Source organism: Felis catus, chromosome C1 (assembly GCF_018350175.1).
Source record: "Felis catus isolate Fca126 chromosome C1, F.catus_Fca126_mat1.0, whole genome shotgun sequence".
In the NCBI taxonomy this organism is placed as follows: Eukaryota; Metazoa; Chordata; class Mammalia; order Carnivora; family Felidae; genus Felis; species Felis catus.
The window spans coordinates 120,856,992-120,877,720 of NC_058375.1; the positions used below are offsets into that span (position 1 = coordinate 120,856,992).

The 20,729-nt window shown below is 37.3% G+C and overlaps 1 long non-coding RNA gene across 2 annotated transcripts in view; it reads right to left on the minus strand.

Annotated features, from left to right (window-relative positions):
* LOC109502641 overlaps positions 1-20,729 on the minus strand; it is a 139,190-nt gene that overhangs the window by 6,275 nt on the left and 112,186 nt on the right. For both annotated transcript variants that reach the window (XR_006583110.1, XR_002745040.2), the window contains exon 4: positions 15,974-16,162. This is a non-coding gene — a long non-coding RNA (uncharacterized LOC109502641). The remainder of the gene's footprint in view (positions 1-15,973; positions 16,163-20,729) is intronic.

A 20,729-nucleotide genomic window follows, 5' to 3' on the forward strand; every position in this document is an offset into this window, starting at 1 on the left:
TAAATGGGTGATAGGCATTAAGGAGGGCACATTTCAGGATGATCACTGGGTGTCATATGTAGGAGATGAATCACTGGTTTCTACTCCTGAAGTCAAGAATACACTGTCTATTAACTAACTTGAAGATAAATTTTAATAAAGAATTTTGTATCAGAAAAAAAAGAAATTATTGTCAGGTGTTCTGTGACAATGAATAACTCCCAAAATATCACTCCCTATGCTACTTCAACTAGTTACATGTCTGTAATTAGCACAGTATTTGGTCGTCTCTCACAATAACCATGTTAAAATCATTCTTTAGCTCCAGTTAATGGCTTGAATAACCTCTCCAGTTTCATAAAATTTATGTTTTTTTTACATTTAAATCACCTGGACAACAAAATAGTATATAATACTTCAGGTGTTTTAAGAATAACTTGATGATCAGATATTTAAAGTTCACAATGAAAATAGTATCTGCATTTATGAAATTAATTTAAGGGGCATTGACACAATGCAATTGGTGTTAGATTGTTTGTTGTATGATCAGACAGATGCCACAGAAATGAACATTTGATTCATTGGATGTGTACAAACGGATCCAGTGGAAATGCAAGTGGTATTGAAGCTGAAGTGTTAGTACGTTTTTTTCAATAATTATAATAATCATCATTTATTACAAGTTTGCTGTGTGCCACACGTATCTTTTGTTTGTTTGTTTGCTTTTTGTTTGAGAGAGAGAGAGAGAGAGAGAGAGAGAGAGAGAGAGCAAGCTGGGGAGAGGTGCAAAGGGAGAGAGAGAGAATCCTAAGATCAAAGTGGGGCTTGATCCCATGACTATGAGATCATGACCTGGGCCGAAATCAAGAATGCTCAACCGACTCAGCCACCCATGCACCCCTTGTGTGCTACACATATTTTTAATCTTTATAATAGCTTGTTTGGTTGTTTTTTTAATTGTAGGCATGAAGCCTGAAAAGCTAAGAGAAGTTACGAATCTTGCACCATGTCACAAATATAGAACGTAAGTGACAAGAGTAAAAATCCAAAACCAAAACTATATGGCTAAATAACCTCACCCAACCCCACCCCCCGCCGCCACCTAATATAGCACTGCGGTAGGAAAAATAATGGTCCCGAAAGATGTTCGTGTCCTAATCTCAGAACCCTGTGACTATATTACATGGCCAGGAGGAATTATGGTTATGAATGGAATTAAATTTCTAATCATCTTCTATTAAAGAGATTAGCTTGGACAATCTTGACTGTTCCAATATAATCACAGGTGTCCTTTAAATGGGGAAAAGGGAAGCAGAAGAATCAGGATCAGACAGATGGCATCATGGGAAAGGCTCAACTGATTATTACTGGCTTTGAATATGGAAGAGGACCTTGAACCATAAGGAATGTGAGCAGCGTCTAGAAGCTGGAAAAGGCAAGAAAATGAATCCTCTCGTAGAGTCTCCAGAAAGGAATGCAGACTTGCCAACACTTTGATTTTAGCCCAGTGAGACTCATTTCTGATTTTTGACCTCCAGAACTGTAAAATGGGAATTTTTTGTTTTTTTAACCCACTAAGGTTATGGTAGTTTTTTTTAAGGCAGCAGACCAACTAACACAATCACTTTGCCTCTCTAGTATGAAGGAGATATCTTCTGTGTGTGTCTGATAGAAAGCCAGCAAGTTTCATAGGGGTACAATTGAAAGTAAATTGAAATTCATCTAAAAGAAGATGATGGGCCAAGTGGAAGGCAAAAACAAGAAGAAAGTCTGGAGATGAAAGATGTAGTTATAAGTCCAATGCCATGAGCCTTAATTATAGTAAGTGTTGAACAAATATTTGTCTAGTGGATAAATAAAATGATAAATGAATGAAAAATCTGCAGACAAGTACTAATTTATATTTCATCAACCTTACAAAAATATAATTGCTAATTTTAAAGGTGAAGATGATGTCCCGTTGTTTTAATTTGAATTTCTTTGATTATTAAGTTGAAAGTCTCTCATATGATTATTAGTTATTTGTATATTCTCTTTTGTGAATTATCATTTGACTACTGGGAAATTAAGGTCTCTAATTTCAATTTCGTAAGTCTTTAGAAAGTGTAGATATTAACCTTGCATCTGGCAAAAAGTTTTTTTGCAAATTTACTTTTCCATTTGTTGATTATCTTTTAAATATGCTTATAATACCTTTGAAATAAAGACTTACTAAATATTTTGCAATCAAATCTGTTGAGTTTTACCTTGATGACTTCTTCCATTATTTTAAAACTGTAATCATTCTGGAATTTGTTTTCGAATAATATGTGAAGATAAAAATTTATTTAAAAAAATAATTGACTTAATAGTTATGGTGTTATTTGTTAAATAATCTTCCCCTTCCTTGTCACTTTATTATGATACTTGATTTAAAATACTTTAATTCATTTGATGTATTCTTGTTTTTTTTTTTTAAGTTAACTACTTTACTTCATGGGCTTATTTCTTCATTCAGTGTCATCCATTTACCATGCTTAAATTTATGATAGTTTTATGGCATATTTTAATGTCATTTATAGTTTCAACTGAGTCCTCAGGCTCCATTATGTCAACCTTGCTTTAAAAATGTTATTTTAGAAAGAAACATCAACACAACTAAAAGGAAACCTACCAAATGGGAGAAGATACTTGCAGATGACATATCAGAGAAAAGCTTAATATCCAAAATCTATAAAGAACTTATCAAACTCAATACCCAAAAAACAAATAATCTAGTTGAGAAATGGGCTGAAGACATGAATAGACACTTTTCCAAAGAAGACATCCAGATGGTTAACAGACACATGAAAAGATGCTCAACATCACTCATCATCAGGGAAATACAAATCAAAACCATGATGAGATAACACCTCACACCTGTCAGAATGGCTGACATTAACAACACAAGAAACAACAGGTGTTGGCGAGGATGAAGAGAAAAGGGAAACTTCTTGCGTTGTTGGTGGGAATGCAAACTGGTGCAGTCACTGTGGAGAATAGTGTGGAAGCTAGGTATTTACCCAAAGGATACAAAACTACAGATTTGAAGGGATACAAGCACCCTGATGTTTATAATAACATTATCAACAATAGCAAAACTATGGAGAGAGCCCAAATGTCCATTGACTGATGAGTGGATAAAGAAGATGTGGTACACACACACACACACACACACACACACACACACACACACAGGAATATTACTGAGCCATCAAAAAGAATGAAATCTTTCCATTTGCAATAAAATAATGTAGACGGAACTAGAGTGTATTATGCTAAGAAAAATAAATCAGTCAGAGAAAGACAAATACCATATGATTTCACTTAAATGTGGAATTTAAGGAACAAACCAGATGAACATATGCGGGGGTGGGGGGGAGAAAGAGGGAAACAAAACATAAGAGACTTTTAGAGAACAAACTGAAGATTGATGTGGGGGGGGGGGGATGAGCTAGATGAGTGATGCATATTGAGGAGAGCACCTGTTAAGATGAACACTGGGTGTTGTATGTAAGTGATTAATCACCGAATTCTACTATGGAAACCAATATTGCACTTTATGTTAACTAACTAGAATTTAAATAAAAATTTGAAAAGAAAAAATATATAAAAAATAAAAATAAAAGTATTTTATCTATTCAGCTGGTTTAACCTCTTACTACTTCATATAAGCATGAAAGTTTGGGGGGGTGTCTAATATTTTATTGAGATTAGTTTAAAAGTATAAGTGAACTTCTGAAGATTTGTGATAATTACAACATTGTTCTGCTCAAGAAGCAGAAGTATGACTTCTGGTATGACTTTCCATTTATTGAAGTTTCCTTGTTTGGCTCTTCTTATGTATGTGTACATACATACATAACATTAATATTATGTTATGTTATGCGTCATGTTATGTTGTTATGTTAACACCCCCTCACTGTTACCTTGTTAAGTAGTTTAAAGTTATGGTATTGCAATTTAAAAATCATCTTGGGGATTGATTATTACATCTTTAAATTAGTTATTGCCATAAAATATGAAAATTATTAATTTTTGTTTTATTTACCTTAAATAGTGCTGAAATTGGGATGTGATTCTCTGATAGCTTCTCCCACCCCAATTGTTGGTGATCGCTCCTGGAAATTTTTTTTTTTTTAATTTTTTTTTTTAATGTTTATTTATTTTTGAGACAGAGAGAGACAGAGCATGAACGGGGGAGGGTCAGAGAGAGGGAGACACAGAATCTGAAACAGGCTCCAGGCTCTGAGCTGTCAGCACAGAGCCCGACGCGGGGCTCGAACTCACGGACCGCGAGATCATGACCTGAGCCGAAGTCGGCCGCTCAACCGACTGAGCCACCCAGGCGCCCCACTCCTGGAAATTTTTTAAAGCCTCAATGCACTGTTGATCGTTTAGCAAATGCTTTGCAAGACTTCTGCAGTGACTAAGAATTCAGTAGCCTGCCTCCATTTTTTCGGGATAGACCCACTGGTTAGATCTGAAACTGATCTCATGCTAGCTCTCTTTTATGCTAGCTCTCTTTTTGTGGCTGGGATTTAATTCCACTCTCATCTCTCAGCTGCAGAACAAACTTATTAATATGGACAAGTCACTGATTAATCTTTCTGAGGACCTATTCACTGGGTTTGAGAGGAGGGACCTGTCCCTCCCAAACTTCCACCTTGTGGGATGGTGGCACTCACAGCAGAGACTGAAACAGACAAATGCAATCCTCCTCACCTCACCAATCTGTTGTTTTCCTGATCTTTTAATACTCTCAAGGGGCCTAGGCTGTGGGTGGGAGAGATCTTCAGAGTCATCTAACTTGGGCGATCTGTTTCACAATGTATTTTAGTATTTATATAACTTCTGCCACGTTAGGATATCAGTGGAAGTTTTTACTTCAACATTCTGCGATCCACATCTTCTTAGAGGTGGACATAGGTTCCAAGTTTCTCTGCCTCCAAACACTTTGTTCTTTGTCTTATATCGTATTATGTGGGCTCTTTTTTGGTTTTTTATTTTTATTTCTTTTTAACTTTACAGAGAGAGTGAGTGAGCAGGAGAGAGACAGAGGGACACACAGAGAAAGAAATCTCCACTCAGTGCAGAGTCTGACATGGGGCTCAATCCCACAACCTTGGGGTCATGGCCTGAGCTGAAATCAAAAGTCAGATACTCAACTGACTGAGCCATCCAGGCATCCCTATACTTCATGAGTTTAAAACTCTTTTCCATGTGGTAGAAATTTTCATAATTGTTTCTTTCTTGATACACTCATAGTGGTGATTGAAGTTATAGAAAGTGTGACACTTTGATGTATTTTCTGCTATACAGGGAATAGGTTGGAGTCCTGTCTCTATGGCTAACACTTATGTGAAAATACATCAAGCTCCATGATAGACTCTGGGAAAACTCAAAATGGAAGAAAAGACAATTATATTACCATTCTTTGGGGGGGGGTATTAATGATGTTTTTGCCAATTGAAAAAAAAAAAGAAACCATACATTATTTGGAGCTATGAAATCAATATATATAAAAGTAGGTCACACTCTGGAGGAGTGTTTTATGTCATATACATTAAAAAATATGTTCTTTTATTTATTTAAAGTTGAGGCCCATTTTTTTAATCTTAGAATATTTATCTGCTTCAGGATTAGAATTACAACTACAGAATATTTCCCTCAAGGCATTCTTCTTAGAAATTAAACTACATGAACGACGTGATTTCATTTTCTCCTCATATTTGTATTTCACTGAAACTCAGTTGTCATTTCTCTCTCCCTCTTTGTAGAAATATCTGCAAAATCTCCCTTAGTCCATTTTTCTTCTCAACTGCATTGATTTTCACACTTGAGCCATATTTTTCTTTTTTAATAAATTTCTCTCCACTGCAGAGATCCACAGAGAGATCAATGATTTCCTCCTTCAGAAATCAATGGTACAGCTGGTTGAAAAATTAGCTTTTTTTTTTTCATTGACAGGTGTCTTTGGCTTGACATAGAATCTTCTTTGGATGAAAATTTCCTTTAGGATCTGGGAGGGTAGAAATGAGGCTTAAGTAGAATAAGGCCTTGGACCTCTGGGAGCTAGTGACCTAACACAAGGTAGAGAGTGCAGCTGGATCTCTGAACCTTAGTGCATGAGAGAAGCAGCTCAGAGCCATTGTCCGTAGGCCAAGCTACTGATCTCCTTCCAGGGACTCAAGCTGAAGCGATCTCCACATCCCATAAACATGCAAATAATTCGTAAGCAAATTTTGGCCTTGATGAAATCAAGCCTTTTTTGAAGGAAAGATCAGGTACTTTGGTTCTGAGCAAGGAGCCTGAATTCAGATGCCTTGATTTGGACTCTTCTTTTATTGCCTAAAATTTTATTATTGATTTTCTGCTACTCTGTCCTGTGAATATTGATTCTTACTTCCTGAGAAAGAAAGGCCAGGTGCATGGAACATAGGGAAGGAGGGCCTGGGTTAAAGTCTCTGCAATTATTTTGCCCTTGGTGAGAGTTAATGTTCTGGAGACCCTGGACAGACTAAAGCTCATTAAAATTGAATTGTTTATTTATTTTTGAAGGACAGAGATACAGAGTGTGAGTGGGGGGTGGGCAGAGAGAGAGGGAGACACAGAATCTGAAGCAGGCTCCAGGCTCTGAGCTGTCAGCACAGAGCCCAACGAGGGGCTTGAACCCACAAACCACGAGATCATGACCTGAGCCAAAGTCAGATGCTCAACTGACTGAGCCACCCAGGTGCCCCAAGATTTGATTTTTTTTAAGTAAGATCCACCACACCCAATGTGTGATTCAAACCCACAAACCTCGAGATCAAGAGCCTCAGGCTCCACCAATGGAGATTCCCAGGCCTCCCAAAGCTTGTTGTGTTTGTTTTCTGTTAAATATTACTATCTTGACAACTCCAATTTCATGTATTTTGTCTGTTTTTCAGTTGTTTTTCAAGTGTGTGAGAGGGAGGTGATGTGTGCTAAGTCCAGTCTCTTTTACTTTACTAGGCTAGAAGTGGAACTTCCACATAAGATTTTTAAAATCTATCATTGAACAGATGAAACACAATAGTCAGTCAAGTTAATTGTAGAAAAGCCCTCATAATTATGTACAGGAGCCCCACAAGGATATGAGACTCTGAAAAGACAGCAAGCAATTGAGCCTTATATACCATCCTGAGCTAAGGAAAGAGAGAGGGGGTCAGTGTGCTTCAAAAGGTAAGAAGGCAGATCACAGGAAGATGAGACAAGGAAATATTTGGTAAAGAAAATTTATCTTGCCACAAAGGGCTACTCCAAGGAACAAACCAAAGCGCACCTGGTGGAGGGTCCAAAATATCACTACGAGTAGAGTAATAAAGTCACCAAAGTCACAACAACAGAGAGCAAGTAACAATCTCAAAAAAAAAACACCTCCTGAAGGGTCAGGCCCTGGACAGTGTATGACCATCCTTTAATATAGCAGGGCTCGCAGGTGCAGAGCACACAACAAGCTTTTAAAGCACATAAGAGACAGAAAACTAGCCAAAATGATGAAATGGAACAATTCTCCTCAAAAGAAATTCCAGGAAGTAGCGGCAGCTAATGAATAGATCAAAACCGATTTAAGCAATATAACTGAACAAGAGTTTAGAATAATAGTCATAAAATTAATTGCTGGGTTTGAAAAAAAGCATAGAGAACAGCAGAGAATCTATTGCTACAGAAATCAAGGGACTAAAAAATGGACATGCTGAATTAAAAAATGCTACAAATGAGGTGAAAAATAAAATGGAGGCGGCCACAGCACGGATTGAAGAGGCAGAGGAGAGAATAGGTGAATTAGAAGATAGAATTATGGAAAAAGAGGAAGCTGAGAATAAGAGAGATAAAAATTCCAGGAGTTCAAGGGGAGAATTAGAGAACTAAGTGATGCAATTAAATGGAACAATATCCATATCATAGGAATTCCAGAAGAAGAAGAGAGAGAGAAAGGAGCTGAAGGTGTACTTGAACAAATCATAGCTGAGAACTTCCCTAATCTGGGGAAGGAAACAGGCATTGAAATCCAAGAGGCACAGAGAACTCCCTTGAGATGTAACTTGAATGAATCGATCTTCTGTATGACATCATAGTGAAACTGGCAAAATAGAAGGATAAAGAGAGAATTCTCAAAGCAGCTAGGAATAAACAGGCTATAACTTACAAATGTAGACACATAAGGTAGTAACAGACCTATCTACTGAAACTTGGCATGCCAGAAAGGAATGGCAGGAAATCTTCTATGTGATGAACAGGAAAAATATGCAGCCAAGAATCCTTTACCCAACTAGTCTGTCATTCAAAATAGAAGGAGAGATAAAGGTTTTCCCAAACAAACAAAAACTAAAGGAATTCATCACCACTAAACCAGCCCTATAAAAGATCTTAAGGGGGACTCTGTGAGTGAAATGTTGCAAGGACCACAAAGTACCAGAGACACCACTACAAGCATGAAACCTACAGATATCACAATGCTCTAAACCCATATCTTTCAATAATAACATTGAATGTAAATAGACTAAATGCTCCAGTCAAAATACATAGGGTATAAGAATGGATAAAAAAACAAGACCCATCTATTTGCTATCTACAAGATACTCATTTTAGACCTGAGGACACCTTCACATTGAAAGTGAGGGAATGGAGAACAATCTATCATGCTACTGGAAGTCAAAACAAAGTTGTAGTAGCCATACTTCTATCAGACAAACTAGACTTTAAATTAAAGGCTATAACAAGAGATGAAGAAGGACATTATATAATAACTACAGTGTCTATTCATCAGGAAGACCTAACAATTATAAATGTCTATGCACCAAATTCGGCGGCCCCCAAATATATAAAACAATTACTCACAAACAGAAGGAAGCTTATTGATATGAATGTAGTAATTGCAGGGGACTTTAATGCTCCACTTACAACAATGGATAGATCATATAGATAGAGAATCAATAAAGAAACAAGGGCCTGAATGAAATATTGGATCAGATGGACCTGACAGATATATTTAGAACTCTGCATCCCAAAGCAACAGAATATACTTTCTTCTCCAGTGCACATGGAACATTCTCCAAGACAGATCATATACTGGGTCACAAAACAGCTCTTAATAAGTATAAAAGAATTGAGATCATACCACGCACACTTTCAGACCACAATTCTATGAAGCTTGAAATCAACCACAGGAAAAAGTCTGGAAAACCTCCAAAAGCATGGAAGTTAAAGAACATTCTACTAAAGAATGAATGGGTAAATCAGGCAATTAGAGAAGAAATTTAAAAAAATATATGGAAACAAATGAAAATGAAAATACAACAATCCAAACACTTTGGGATGCAGTGAAGGCAGTCCTGAGAGGAAAATACATTGCAATCCAGGCTTATCTCAAGAAACAAGAAAAATCCCAAATACAAAATCTAACAGCACACCTAAAGGAACTGGAAGCAGAACAGCAAAGACACCCAAAGCCCAGCAGAAGAAGAGAAATAATAAAGATCAGAGCAGGAGTAAACAATATAGAATCTAAAAAAAAAACAGTAGAGGGGCGTCTGGGTGGCTCAGTCAGTTAAGTGTCTGACTTCGGCTCAGGTCATGATCTCGTGGTTCATGAGTTCAAGCCCCGCGTCAGGCTCTGTGCTGATGGCTCAGAGCCTGGAGCCTGTTTCAGATTCTGTGTCCCCCTCTCTCTCTCTGCCCCTCCCCCTTTCATGCTCTGTCTCTCTCTGTCTCAAAAATAAATAAAACGTTAAAAAAATTAAAAAAAATAATAAAAATAAAAAAATAAAAAAAACAGTACAACCAATCAATGAAACCAAGAATTGTTTTTTTGAAAAAATAAACAAAATTGATAAACCTCTAGCCAGGCTTCTCAAAAAAGAAAAGGGAGAGGACCCAAATAGATAAAATCATGAATGAAAATGGAATTATTACAGCCAATCCCTCAGAAATACAAACTTATCAGGGAATACTATGAAAAATTATATGCCAACAAACTGGACAACCTGGAAGAAATGGACAAATTCCTAAACACCCACACACTTCTAAAACTCAAATGGGAAGAAATAAAACATTTGAACAGACTCATACTAGTAAAGAAATTGAAGAAGTTATCAAAAATATCCCAACAAATAAGAGTCCAGGACCAGATGGCTTCCCTGGGGAATTCTACCAGACATTTAAAGCAGAGATAGTACCTATCCTTCTCAAGTTGTTCCAAAAAAGGGAACAACTTTTTCCCTTTTTAAATTAAAGGCTGTAACAAGGATATTCTTTCCTGCTTTGTCAAAGATTAGTTGACCATACATTTGGGAAGGATAACTTCCAGACTCGTTCTATGAAGCCAGCATTACTTTGATTCCCAAACCAGACAGAGACCCAGCAAAAAAGAGAACTACAGGCCAATATCCCTGATGAATATGGATGCAAAAATTCTCAACAAGATACCAGCAAATTGAATTCAACAGCATATAAAAAGAATTATTCACCATGATCAAGTGGGATTCATTCCTGGGCTGCAGGGCTGGTTCAATATTCTCAAATCAATCAATATGATATATCACATTAATAAAAGAAAAGATAAGAACCATATGATCTTGTCAGTAGATGCAGAAAAAGCATTTGACAAAATACAGCATCCTTTCTTAATAAAAACCCTCGAGAAAGTCGGGATAGAAGGAACATACTTAAACATCATAAAAGCCACTTAAGAAAATTCAACAGACAATATCATCCTCAATGGGGAAAAACTGAGAGCTTTCCCCCTGAGATCAGGAACACAACAGGGATGTCCACTCTCACCGCTGTTGTTTAACATAGTGTTGGAAGTTCTAGCATCAGCAATCAGACAGCAAAATGAAATCAAAGGTACAAAAATTGGCAAAGATGAAGTCAAGCTTTCACTTTTTGCAGAGGAGTTGATATTCTACATGGAAAACCCGACAGACTCCACCAAAAGTCTGCTAGAACTGATACATGAACTCAGCAGGATACAAAATCAATTACATAAATCAGTTGCATTCTTATACACTAATAATGAAGCAACAGAAAGAGAAATAAAGAATCTGTTCCCATTCATAATTGCACAAAGAATCATAAAAAACCTAGGAATAAACCTAACCAAAGATGTAAAAGATCTGTATGCTGAAAACTATACAAAGCTTATAAAGGAAATTGAAGAAGATACAAAGAAATGGAAAAACATTCCATGCTCATGGATTGGAAGAATAAATATTGTTAATACTACCCAAAGCAATCTACACATTCAATGCAATCCCAATCAAAATTGCACCAGCGTTCTTCTCAAAACTAGAACAAGCAATCCTAAAATTTGTATGGAATCACAAAACACCCTGAATAGCCAAATTGAAGAAAACCAAAGCAGGAGGCATCACAATCCCAGACTTTAGCCTTTACTACAAATCTGTAATCATCAAGACAGTATTGTATTGGCACAAAACCAGACACATAGACCAATGGAATAGAATAGAGACTCCAGAATTGGACCCACAAATGTATGGCCAACTAATCTTTGACAAAGCAGGAAAGAATATCCAATGGAAAAAAGAGAGTCTCTTTAACAAATGGTGCTGGGATAACTGGACAGCAACATGCAGAAGGATGAAACTAGACCACTTTCTTACACCATTCACAAAAATAAACTCAAAATGCATGAAGGACCTGAATATGAGACAGGAAACCATCAAAACCCTAGAGGAGAAAGCAGGAAAAAACCTCTTTGACCTCAGCCACAGCAATTTCTTACTCAACACATCTCCAAAGGCAAAGGAATTAAAAGCAAAATGAACTATTGGGACCTCATCAAGATAAAGCTTCTGCACTGCAAAGGAAACAATCAACAAAACTGAAAGACAACCGACTGAATGGGAAAAGACATTTGCAAACAACATATCAGACAAAGGGCTAGTATCCAAAATCTATAAAGAACTCACCAAACTCCACACCCGAAAAACAAATAATCCAGTGAAGATATGGGCAGAAGACATGAATAGACACTTTCCTAAAGAGGACATCCAGATGGCCAACAGGCACATGAAAAGTTGCTCAGTGTCACACCTCTTCAGGGAAATACAAATCAAAACCACACTGAGATACCACCTCACACCAGTCAGAGTGGCTAAAATGAACAAATCAGGAGACTATAGATGCTGGCAAGGATGTGGAGAAACGGGAACTCTTTTGCACTGTTGATGGGAATGCAAACTGGTGCAGCTGCTCTGGAAAACAGTGTGGAGGTTCCTCAAAAAATTAAAAATAGATCTACCCTATGACCCAGCAATAGCACTGCTAGGAATCTACCTAAGGGATACAGGAATGCTGAGGCATAGGGGCACTTGTACCCCAATGTTTACAGCAGCACTGTCAACAGTAGTCAAATTATGGAAAGAGCCTAAATGTCCATCAACTGATGAATGGATTAAAAAGTTGCGGTTTATATATACAATGGAATACTACTTGGCAATGAGAAAGAATGAAATCTGGCCATTTGTAGCAACGTGGATGGAACTGGAGAGTACTATGATAAGTGAAATAAGTCAGGCAGAGAAAGACAGATATCATATGTTTTCACTCCTATGTGGATCCTGAGAAACTTAACAGAAGACCATGGGGGAGGGGAAGGGGGAAAAAAGTTACAGAGAGGGAAGGAGCCAAACCATAATAGACTCTTAAATACTGAGAACAAACTGAGGATTGATTGGGGGTGGGGAGAGGGGGAAGTGGGTGATGGGCATTAAGGAGGGCACCTGTTGGGATGAGCAATGGGTGTTGTATGGAAACTTTTGACAATAAATTATATTTAACATAAAAAATAAATAAATAAATAAAAATCTATCATTGAATACATTTTTTACTGTGCAGTAAGTACTGTTCAAAGTTCCTGTTATTAAATTTCAATGATTTATAAGTAATGTGACTGAAACAATGTATTTATCTGGTTATTGTATTTTCCTCTGGATGCACAAGAAGGTCACAGTTCCCAAAGTCCTTTGTATGCAGGTGACATGACGCGACAAGTTTTATCAGTGAATTGAACAGAAGAAATGAAAGCCATTTTCAGCTCTGGCTTGAAATTATCTTTAACGGTCCACACCTTTGTCACTTACACACACAGACACACACACACACACACACACACACATCCATGCAGCTGAAAGCAGAGGACTCTGACACTATTGAGACTCATGACAGAAAGAGCCCGTGTTCAAGTCACTGCTTGAGAAAAAAAATGCTCACATCATTGAGCCTAGAAGACAAAGGAAATGAGAGTTGATGCTAGAAATACAGGAATATGAGAGACATAGATGTTGAATCAACAGGTACAGATTAAATCATCCAGAGCGAGCATACATAGGAGAGCAGATTGGAGAAAGGAAGGAAGGAGAAGGATATGGGAAACCCTGCAATCTCTCGTATCTTACATATCATGCTTCCTGCTTGACTTAGAACCCCAGCAACATGGAACATCTAGGTATTTCCTCCACATCCTACGTAGGGTTTCTTGCCTGTTATTCCTTGGTTCATGCTGCCCCCTTGCCTACAATGCATCTTTCCTTCCTCTCTTGACTCATCTTAACATCATTTTTTATTCTTTCTGCCGGAAGTCTTCCATAAAAGCCTTTCTCCAGTTAAGCGAGCCATTTCTCCCTGAGGTTCCAAAACAATCTGTTCTCTGTGCACACCTGTGTCTCTTCCTCGTAGCTGCAGCTGCCCCTCAGCAGCTGTGGGATCTATGGTATCAGCAGAGAAAACTGAAGAAGATGGGGCTAGTGTTGGGGAAACTGAATATCCACATGCAGAAGAATGAAATTGGACCCTTATCGCACATATTTACAAAACAACTCAAAGTAGATAATAGACAACTGTAGTACCTGAAAGAGTAAAATTACTAGAAAAGAACAGAACAAAACAGAGGGAAAATGCTTCTTGCCATTGGTTTGGGCAATGATGCTTTGGGATATGACACTGAAAACACAAACGTAAAAGCAAAAATAGGCAAGTGGGATTGCATCAAACTGCAAAAGCTTCAGCAGAGGGGAAAAAACCAATCAGCAGAATGAAAAGGTCACTTACAGCATAGGAGAAAATATTAACAAAGTATATATCTGATAGGGGTCAATATCCAAAATATATAAAGAACTCAAACAGCACAATAGCAAAAACCAAAAACCAAAAACCAAATTACCCTATGTAAAAAATGAGCAAAAGACCTGAATAGATAATTCTTCAAAGAAGACCTACAAAAGACCAACAGATATATGAAAAAAGTGTTTAACATCACTGATCATAAGGGAAGTGCAAATCAAAATGATGAGATATTACCTCACACTTGTTAGAATGACTATTATCAAAAAGACAAAAAATAGCAAGTGTTGGAGAAGATGTGGAGAAAAAGGAACTCTTGTACACTGTTGGTGAGAACGTAAATTGGTACAGCTATTGTGGAAAAACATTTGGAGATTCCTCCAAAAATTGAAAATAGAACTACCATACCATCCAGAGATCCTGCTTCTGATTATTTACACAAAAGAAATGAAATCAGAATCTCAAAGAGATCTCTTCATTGCCATACTCTTTGTAGCATTACTCACAATAACCGATTATCGAAAACCACCCAAATGTCTGTCAGTGAATGAATGGATAAGGAAGTTGTAGTATATATACAAAAGGAAATACTCTTCATCCCTAAAGGGAAGGAAATTGTGACATTTTTGGCAATAGAGGTGAACCTGGAGGACATTATACTAAGTGAAATAAGCCAGACACGGAAAGCAAGTACTGCATAACCTCATCTATGTGGGATCTGAAACAGACAAATGCACAGAAGCAAAGAGTAAAATGGTGACTTCCAGGAGTTAAGGGTGGAGTATATGAGGAGATGTTCCTCAAAGGATTTCCTCAAAGGATTTCATGTTGGCCAAAATTGTAGTTACAGAAGATAAATACATTTGGAGATCTAATGTACAGCATAGTGACTGTAATTAATAATCATGTATTGTATGCTTGATATATTTGCAAAGAGAGTAGATCTTAAGTATTCCCACCACACACACACACACACACACACACACACACACACACACACAAAGAGATAATGATGTGAAGTGATGGACATGTTAATTAACTAAATTGTTGGGATCATTTCACAATGCATACGTATATCAAAACATCAGTTTGTGCACATTAAATATATAGAATTTTGTTTTTGAACCATGCCTCCATAAAACAAAAATATATATATAGTGAATTCCTGCATACCCTTTATCCAACTTCCCCTAATGCTAGCATCTTATATGACCTTAAGACAATAATAAAAACCAAGAAATTAACATTGGTGCAGTACTGCTATGATTATTATATATATTTTAAATAATAAAATTGAGGACTTCTTTATATAATAGGTCATTTGGATAGTCTTTTTGTGAAAACTTCTCAGTCCATTAGCCAATTTTTCTAGTGGGTTGCTGCCTTTTTCTTCTGTTGAAATTTGTAGTTTTCTTATAAGTTTTATCCCATGAAAATTTTTGTCAAAATACTTATGCATTAATTCACTTAAAATAACAATAGACCTATACATGTTAACACAACCAATATATTTAATAAAAAATGCCTCTAGTTTCAAAAACAAAAACCAATGTTAAGAGTGACATTGTACAGGAGCACCTGGGTGGTTCAGTCGGCTAAGCATCTGACTCTTGGTTTTGGTTCAGGTCATGATCTTACGGTTCATGACATCAAGCCCCTTGTTGGGGTGTGTGCTGCCAGTGCAGAGTCTGCTTGGGATTCTCTCTCTCCCTCTCTCTCTTCCTCTCCTCTGCTTGCATGTGTGCACACACATGTGCACGTTCTCACTCTCTCAAAATAAATAAATAAACTTAAAAAACAGTGATATTTTACACATCTCCAGTGTCTTTAATGCCTGGATTAATGGAAGATAATTGAATTCACATACCTGCTTCTTGGTTCTATTTGTTACGGTACGCTTTCTTATTTGTCTTGTATTCAGCAGTGGTGATACACCAAAGTAGATTCAGCCATTATTGATTGATGGGCGCTAATTTTGTTTCCAATTTTGTAGGGCTTTGTTGTGATTTGCTTTGTTTTTGCCGTCATGTGTGTGCTTCGGTAAATATTCTTGTACCTTTTAAAAAGGAGGAGGAGGAGAAGGAGGAGGAGAGGAAAACAAAGGCTGGTTGCCTTCCAATATTTAAAAGCACATTATTGGCTTCACCATGCTACTTCACATCATTAAGACATATCCCACAATAACTGAAGCCCAGCTCAAATAATACACTTTCAGACAGCTTTATATATGTTACATATTTCCCAGTTTTATCATCTCCATAACAAGCCACTTTCCCAAATAATAAACTGGGGACAATGGAGGAGAAAGAGAAAGCAAACACAATCACCTCAATTATAGAGACTCTCATCCCAGGGCCTGTCATTTCATGATCTTATTTTCTTCTTCTTGCCTCTGGGCACCATATAACTTAGACTACCTACCTATTATCATGGGGAACTTTTCAAGTTCCCTAGGCATTTTGTAACAAAGATATTGCCTTAGTATTCCACATTGGGTGAGCCCTGATAGTATTGAAATCCTAAGAATCCATTCTATCTAACCGTATACTAATCATAAAATGGAGCCTAAGGAATAAAAATAGTAGTAGTAGGATGGTTAAAAGAATGGTATCTGGTCAAACTGACCAGCTTTCAGCAGAAATCCTCTTAGGTTGATGCAGCCAGAATTCTTCCTAGATTTCATGTCTTTTCTTGGTAAATTTTCCATCCACTGATTCCCCTGCTTCCTGGCCATAAATCCCCACTTGTCCCTGTTGTATTGGAAACAGAGGCCATGGGATGCCTGGGTGGCTCAGTTAGTTAAGTGTCTGACTTCAGCTCAGGTCATGATCTCAAGGTTTGTGAGTTTGAGACCTGTGTCTGGCTCTGTGCTGACAGGTCTGAGCCTGTTTTGGATTCTCTCTCTCTCTCTCTCTCTCTCTCTCTCTCTCTGTCTCTCTCTCTCTCTTTCTCTCTTAACCCCCTCTGATCTTATTCTCAAAAATATTAAACATAAAAAGTAAAGGAAAGAAACGGAGCTCAGTTCTACACTGAGGTGTCTTCTCCCTTACTGCAATTATCCTGAATAAAATTTTCCTTCGCCATTTTAACCTCTGTCTGCCTCTGGTTTTCTCTGACATTCCCTTTGGGTTGGATCTGGGGTATGAGAGGAGGAAAGGTCCAAGGTTTCTGGATCAAGCAAAAGGAGAGGTGGGGTAGTCACAGAGGGAAACACAGAAGCTTCAGGTGAAACAGGTAAAACGTTAAGACAGCTAAAACACATAACATTTTTTTTTTGGTGGATTTTATGCACTTCTCAGCTCTTTGCTTTTCCAGTTGCTACCCAGCAGGCTGCTCCTCTGTCACTGTTATTTCTCAGTTGTCCAAACAAAATGTGTTTCTAGATTTGAAGCTTTTTAAATATGTCTAGGAGGGCTGTAATCAGCCTACTCTGGCTGTAATTAGAAATGTCATATGGAGAATCACATCCTGCTACATTTTAAGGTATGTCTTAACTGGCCACCACCATTAACTGTACATGAAAATAGTTATAAACATTAAGATTAATGAATGGTTATTGCTAATCGACAAGACACCATGGTACACACTTATGGAAGATATCAGCAACCACATACAATTACAACAATTTTTTGCAACATGACAACGTAGGGAATCCTTGGGGTAGCATAATTATTACCTCATTTTCCCCCTGACATACTGATTTTAGGACGACGTAGATGATATTACTACTAAATAGCACAAATCCTGTGATACACTATCAACCAGCTACCAAATATATGATATCTGGATTCTCTAAGAGTTTATTCATTTTATTACTTAATGCCATTTCATGAATGTGCCAAATAGGAAGGAAATAAACTGCCTGTCTCTAACAAACTCAGAGAATATAAAGGAAGGGGGTGGGGGGAAAGCCATCAAATCATTTTATCAGTTTCTGAAATCTAGAGTATCCAGGTAGACTATCCAATAAATCACTGGAATAAAATGAGATGCAGCTAGGATGAGGCTTTTTAAATTTGTTGCTTGTAAATTTGAGCCGTCAGCTGAAGACTGGAGTGGGAGGTCGCCACTGGAAAGTGACCTGAAGTAACAGGGATTTGCTTGTCATGAAAGAAAAAAAAAAGAGTATGTATCCAATGAATAGAATAAATCAAAGCCTCTTTAAAAACCGTCTGTTATGACCCTCTTGTTTTACGGTAGAGGAAAGGAAGATGCGAAGAAAGAGTCATTCAGCTGGTAGGGCGAAAACTGAGGTCACCTGAAGCTAACCTCAAACTGGTATTGCCTTGTGGCATTAAGGACTAAATAACCACGACGTAGCTGGAGCAGACGGGTCCAGAAGAACATGAAGAACAGTCAATTTGGGAAGAACTTAGAGTGTGGGTTGTATTATGTCAAGCCCTGGGGCACAAATAAGCCAGCAGCGGGTGTGCAAAGCAGTCTCTCCTTTCAAAAAGTGCATCCCCGGGAAAGACAGAGGGTGACCTAGCTAAATCTCATTATAAATCTGATAATGGCAGGTGAACTGGCAGAGAAACCAATATTTCTAATAGGAGAGTCGTATCAGGGAACACTTTTATCAGGACGGTTCTGGCTGTCCAGGACTGCTCATGTCTTAGGATTCATTTATTTCTGGATCGTGGCTCTTCGGAAAGTGACACAAAAATTAGTCACTGAGCATAAAATGAAATGTCTCATGACCAAAATAGCTCTCTTCTGTATACAAAAAAAAAAAAAAAAAAATCTAGCTAGGGACTTAGAGACTTACTTTACTTAAAGAATTCATGTGTTAATCTGGGCAGACTGTATCCAATACAACAAGAAAGGACCTGGGACCTCTGTGCTACCTGTGTCTCAGGATTACTAATGTGCTTGTTTTTTTTTTTTTTTTTTTTTTTTTTTTTTTTAAGTAGGCTTCATGCCCAGTACACAGCCCACCTCAGGGCTTGAATTCACAACACTGAGATCAAGACCTAAACTGAGATCAAGAGTTGGACGCTTAACTAACTGAACCACCCAGGCACCCCGGCTTAAATTTTTACTACAGCCTATTAGTAGTTCTCTACTTTGTGGGAGTCTGATTTGACAACTCAATCTTTTCCATTATCTCAAACACTCCCTGTAATTTTATTAGCAATGTGGAGGAAACACATACCCACAAGGAAGAGAAAGTAGAAAACAAAAAGGAAACAGGCCAAGAAACCAAAAACAAAGATAAATGGTACAAGAGCTGAGGTCCTGAATTCTTTTGATCTCTCTGTGAAATTAAAAAGTTCTCAGTGTTTGTGGCATTGCGTAATGGGTAAGGAGCTTGAGAGCATAGGAGAAGATCCAACTACCAACAAACATGATTGTCCAACGCTCAATTTACTAATGACAAAACCTGTTCAGTGATATTCTTCTAAATATTAGGAGACGATTCGGGACTTGTGAATTTAATAAACAAATAGCTCTAAATATTTAAGCATTATAAACTCTTTAGATCAAATTTACCAAAGTATTTAATTATAATCACATTCAATTTTTTTTTAATTTTTTATTTTTTTTACATTGTTTTTTTCAACGTTTATTTATTTTTGGGACAGAGAGAGACAGAGCATGAACGGGGGAGGGGCAGAGAAAGAGGGAGACACAGAATCGGAAACAGGCTCCAGGCTCTGAGCCATCAGCCCAGAGCCCGACGCGGGGCTCGAACTCACGGACCGCGAGATCGTGACCTGGCTGAAGTCAGACGCTTAACCGACTGCGCCACCCAGGCGCCCCCACATTCAATTTTTTATTAAAAAAGACATCAAATACACATTAGTAGAATTTTATTTACCAGAATTGTATTAAACACAATTAAATTATAAACGTGTCTAGATGATAAGTCTAATATCTTTTTTCATGCTTTTTTCTTATTTTTACTTATTTTCATATCTTATGATATGATATGATATATGATATGATATAAGTTGCCTTTCTAAACTTCTTTTGATAACTCCTTGACTAGCTTAAGTTATAGGATCCAAGTTACCAACTTCTGATTCCAAGGGCATAAGTCATGGAAATGTCTCTTGATTTTAAGCCACATGGTTCCTTTTCTAGCTGAACTTCATTTGTTACCTCACCATTACTCTTTTTTTAAATTAAATTTTATATTTTGAGATAACCGTATATTAACATGGATTTGTAAAAAGTAATACAGAGAAATACCATGTGTCTATTACCAGTTTCTCCCAAGGTAACATCATTAAAAAACTATAAGACAAAACTATAAGATATTGACAGATGGAGAACATTTCTGGAACACGAGAATCTCTCCAGTTGCCCTTTTAGAACCACTTCCATTTCTGTCCTGCCAACACATTTTACTTAAACCTTGACAAACACTAACCTATGTTGCATTCCTATAATGTAATCATTTCAAATATATAAATAAGATCATATTGTATAGGATGAATGGCTTTTTTCATTCATAATGATGTCCTTGAGATGCATTCAAATTATTGAATTTAATAGCTTAATACTCCAATCCTTTCCATTGCTGATTAGAAATACATAGTATGGATTTATTAATTTGTTTAATCCTTTGTTGAAAAATATCAAGGTTTCCCATTTTCTGCTGTAATGAATACAGCTGC